Raw genomic sequence first — 5000 nt, 5'->3', positions numbered from 1 at the left:
CAGCTCTCCACAAGCTAACAACTCTCCATAAGCTAACAACTCTCCACGAGCTAACAACTCTCCACGAGCTAACAGCTATCCATGAGCTAACAACTCTCTATAAGCTAACAGCTCTCCATGAGCTAACAACTGTCACAAGCTAACAATTTTCCACGAGCTAACAACTCCCCATGAACTGTCTATGAGCTAGTAACCATCCATGAGTAATTATCCAAAGTAATTATCCATATGCTAACAATTACCTACAAGCTAACATTTATCCTCAGGCTAACAGCTCTCCATGAGATATTTACTATCGTCAGCTAACAAACTCATGAGTGACATTGTGGACTTTGAGTGAACGTTCTGCTGTTGTCTCTCTGCTCTCTGACCCTCACAGATCACTGAGTGTCTGAACTGATCAGGGATCAGATTGTATTTGATTGTACGTGTTGAAACGACTGGAGATCAGAGGAGACAGACAGTCCGTGGCTGCAGTCAGCAGATGCTGGCTCACACAGACAGACTGACTCTGTGGGAGAAGAAGGATTTGAGACGTTTCCTCTGATTGGGCCCATCTAAAGCTGTTCGGCACGTGGACAGAATGAGGCTCCAGCTGCCGCAGAGCTGCTTCAGAGCGTCACATTTCAGCCGTCTTCAGAGCGTCTTGGATGCGATCAGATAGCGGCCTGATGTGCTCGAGGTGACTCAGTGTTCTGTAAACGGAGTCTTATTGTTGCTGTAAATAACCGTCAGATCTCCCTCAGCTCTGTGGCTCAGAGGAAACTGTGCTGATGTCAGTGAAGTCTGTGATGTTCTCTGCTGAAGCTGGAGTGAGTCAGCTTCTGCTGCTCAGAACAGACGCTGTGGAACATGTTCAGCCCACCTGAGCGCTGATATAAGTAAAGGAGCAGTCCCACACCTGTGTGAAGGTGAGCTGTTCAGACTGACACGGCGCCCGTGCTTCCACTGTACACACACAGAGCATGCAGTTAGCTTAGCTTAGCATTGTAGTGCGGCGCTCTGAACAGGAAGCTGTGCCTGAAAAGTCTCATGTGGATTAAGACTTTTATTTCTTCCCTCTGTGCTTCCTGGACTGTCGTTGGTATGTTTTTATGGGAGTAAACATGCTCTCATGTTTCCTAAAGGAGACGTTGTGTGTTTATAACAGGAAGTGTCATGTCGTCTTATTTTGCAAACCATTCTTGACTTCCTGTTTTCCTCCTGAACGGTCCTGATGGACTCCTGATGGCTGTGCTCTGTTTGCCTAAAAGGAGTCGATGCAGTGACATCTGTGCGTCAGCGTCTTCTGTGACGTCCTGTCTGCGTCTCAGCTCACCTGTGAACACCTGAGCTGCCGTTTCCTGGACAGGTGGAATCGAGGCTGGTGGAGTAGTTAGACCACGGGATCAGCTGGGGTTTGATTGACAGGACCCAGGCTGAAGGAGGCAGGGCCTGACATGGAGAGCGGCGCTGTGTTTGTGTACCTGCAGCTTCAGTTTCAGCCTGTTTGTTGACAGTCGGTGTGTGTATTGATTCTGGCATCACATCTCACAGATCGAGGACTGTTGTGACCCGCTGCTCAGAGCGGAGACACCTGAGACACTGAATGGACACGCACACAGTTTAGAGGCCGTCCGCAGAGCTGAGGCTCAGTCTCACATTAAGCAATGAGACGACGGCGTCTGTCCAACAGGATCCAACACAAACTGTGAGACACACACACATAAAACACTGTCACAGTTCATCACAGCTCACAGCATCATGTCCTCACAGCGTCAGAGGATGGACAGAATGTCCTCCAATCAAATCACTGCCAGGCATGATCCATGCTCTGATTGGTGAGTTTTAAGATGAGAGCTCTGCACACGCTTCCAGCAGCACCACACACACACACACACACACACACACACACACAGCCTCCACTGGAGATGAACAAAAGCATCATGAGATGCTGAGCTCAGCACAAACAGGCTGATGTGTGTGTGTGTGTGTGTGTGTGTGTGTGTGTGTGTGTGTGTGTGTGTGTGTGTGTGTGTGGGCCCCTCCCTGCCGGATAGCCTTTTGTTCTCTGTACTGGTTTCTCTGGTTTCTCTGGTCTCTGTCTCCATCGTTTGTGTTGAATTTGATTTAAACTTTATTTAAACTCTCAGAGGAAACAACGCAGGCAGATCACGTGATGCTCGTGTGCGTTTAGAGCAGCTGCTTCAGGATCTGCTGAGCAGGCGAAGTGACGTGAAGCCTTAACATGGTTTGAACACGCGTGTTCCTCAGAGCACGGCTGAGCTGAAAGGAGCTGGAGGTTCATTCAGCTTCACGTCTCTGTGTCTGTCTCTGTCTCTGTGTCTCCGTTCAGCTTCAGGAAACACAAACAGACGTTTTCCACTGATTCACCTGTGACTCCTGTCAGCTGTTAGCAGCCTTAATTTAACTCCACCTGTATTTAAAGGAGAGCCTCAGAGGACAGGAGGAGGACAGGAGGGGGACAGGAAGAGGGCAGGAAGAGGACAGGAGGAGGACAGGAAGAAGGCAGGAAGAGGAACTGTGACACGCTGCGAACATCTTCACTTCAACGCAGAGTGCACAGATGGAGGAGAATCGATGCTAATGTGTTAGCATGTAGCTAATGGATCCTCATAATGTACCTGTGGACCCACGGGACAGTCCTGAAGAGTATCGCCATGGAGACAGAGTGGGGAGGCGAGAGTCAGGGGGGAGCAGTCAGCAGACCTTTCAATTATTTATGAGGCTCTTCTGCAACACACACACACACACACACACCCACACACACACACACACACACACACACACACACTGCCTCTCACAGGATGGACGTCTGAGTGCTGCATTAACAGCAGTGACTGAAGGCAGCGGCGACCTTTGACCTCAGGCCTCAGGTGTTTTTCTGCATTCGTTCAAACACGCTGGTCCGTCTCTAAATGCTGTCCGACTTCCTGTCTGCGGCTCGTTGGTTCCTCCTGAAGACGTGAATCTTTAAATTAGTACTTTTATTGATCAGTCAGGAGGAAAAAGAAAGAAAAAATAGAAACTGTGTATTTAGAGAGTATTAATACCACTGGACAGTCAGCTGATCAGTCTTGTATTTGCGTCTCTGACCGTACAGACCATAATAATCACAGACAATAAATGAATTTGTTCCAGGAAAATTTTGTGTGTTTTCGTCCCTGAGTCTTGTCTGCAGGAGGACAGGGCGTCTCTGCAGCCGTCTGTCCTCACGGAACAAAGACTCTGTTTGGACAGACTTTAGAGGAGGACATGTCTCCCCCGTCCCCCGGCTCGTTCTGGAGGCGTGCTGGCTGCTCGGTGGCCGGCAGTTACCCATAACACCCTTCTCCAGGAGGGTTTGCAGAGATGCTGACGCGTCTCTTTGGGAGGCTTTGCTCATGTTGTCTTGTTGGGTTTGTGCAGTTTAATGAGTCCAAACAGATTCCAGGTCAGCTGTGACTCAGCAGTTTGGGCTCAGTGTTTGACTCTCTGCTCGCGCTTTCTGCTTCTTCTTCTGCAGAGATATTTTAGTAGCTCACAGCCTGCTGCGTGTCTCTCATCATCGGAGTCATCAAAGCTTCATCAGCGTTTGGACGTTTGACCTCTGACCTTTAAGACATGTCCAACATCAACACTGCACACTTGACTCCACACGCGTCTGCTGTGTGGGCGCTCAGAGTCGAGGACGTCAGTGTCCTTCAACGACGAGGGAATGAGAGACGTGTGTGACAGCGTCCGAAACAAAGTGTCTGAGTCTTCCAGCTCCTCGAGACGCTGCACTGTTGGACATTGGTCGAGTGTTTGGTGTGAATCCAGTTTTTGGACACGTGTGGACACTTTGGGACTCAGCTGGCGGCAGACGTGTAGGTGGACGTCTGAGTCCAGGGATCTGACGTCCTGAATGTGTGTTTGGTGCCTTGAACGCAACATCGCACTCAAGTCAGTGTTGTTTGTGTGGTCAGCCATGTTTGTTTGTGTGACAAAGACCTCGACCTCCTGAGGAGACGTACTGTGTGTATAAATATATAAATATACATGTACATACATATATATATAGATCACAGCTCATGTGTTTTCCAGCCTCTGTGTGTGTGTGTGTGTGTGTGTGTGTGTGTGTGTGTGTGTGGTTGGATGCTTACAAGTGGGAGTTTATGGAGCACACACACACGCACACACACACACACACTGCTCTGGATGAGAGTGATTCACTGTCCCACCCACACTGCTGCTGAGCTGCTCCGGCCCCTTGGAGGACCCCCCCCCACACACACACACACACACACCACACACACACACACGGTAGTGCACTGGTTGCAGTAATCCTATTAAAAATGCAGTACAGCGAGTACATGAAGAGTCATCTGTGGGATTCAGATGAAAATGATGAAGAGCGGCGATACAGGATGGAGCCGTTACCATGGTTACATTTAGGGTGGATAGTCTGGACCAGGACAGCGTTGAGATAACGATCATGTTGAGACGGCGTTCAGTCAAATATTTCAATGCTTATTATCATCATAAAGTTAAATACATGTTTGAAGTATTTACAGGTTCAGTCTGAGGGTTTGGCGTCCTCTAGTGGTGAATCTGCAGACTGCAGCTCACTGACAAACATTCTCTGTGGAGTCAGAGTTAGTTCGTATTTTCAGTCACTTCTAAAACTCCAGAGAACTTTCCCTTTAAGGACTTTCCCTTTAAGAAAAGGCCTCACTAGTCAAGCTGCAGGGATTAGAGTGCACAGGCTCAGATATTAATAGTCTTGGTCACCTTCCAGCTTCTGTTGTTTACAGGCTCAGAATAAACCCTGTCCTGGATCACATTCACCCACAGACCTGGACCCAGAGCACGACTCCAGGCCTTGACTCCAGACCTGGACCCAGAGTACGACTCCAGACCTGTACACAGACCTGGACCCAGAGCACGACTCTAGACCGGAACACAGACCTGGACCTAGAGCACGACTCTAGACCTGAACTGGAAGCATGACTGGTCTAAGTGAAAGCTGGTTTGTCTTC

At 49.1% G+C, this 5000-nt stretch overlaps 1 protein-coding gene across 2 annotated transcripts in view; it reads left to right on the top strand.

Annotated features, from left to right (window-relative positions):
• The window catches only part of LOC143323124 (fibroblast growth factor 12-like), a 35256-nt gene that overhangs the window by 2889 nt on the left and 27367 nt on the right, over positions 1 to 5000 (top strand). Inside the window, exon 1 of one of the 2 annotated variants that reach the window (XM_076734763.1) lies at positions 1 to 5000. This exon is cut by the window's left edge and continues 2600 nt beyond it; it is cut by the window's right edge and continues 438 nt beyond it. The exons of the other annotated variant lie outside the window; for it this stretch is intronic. The gene's annotated coding sequence lies outside the window, so the exon portion shown is untranslated. 2 annotated transcript variants of the gene reach the window in all.

The sequence above is a fragment of the Chaetodon auriga genome, chromosome 7 (assembly GCF_051107435.1).
Source record: "Chaetodon auriga isolate fChaAug3 chromosome 7, fChaAug3.hap1, whole genome shotgun sequence".
NCBI lineage: Eukaryota > Metazoa > Chordata > Actinopteri > Chaetodontiformes > Chaetodontidae > Chaetodon > Chaetodon auriga.
The sequence above is the reverse complement of the archived record's forward strand: the minus strand, read 5'-3'. Positions and strand labels throughout refer to the sequence as shown.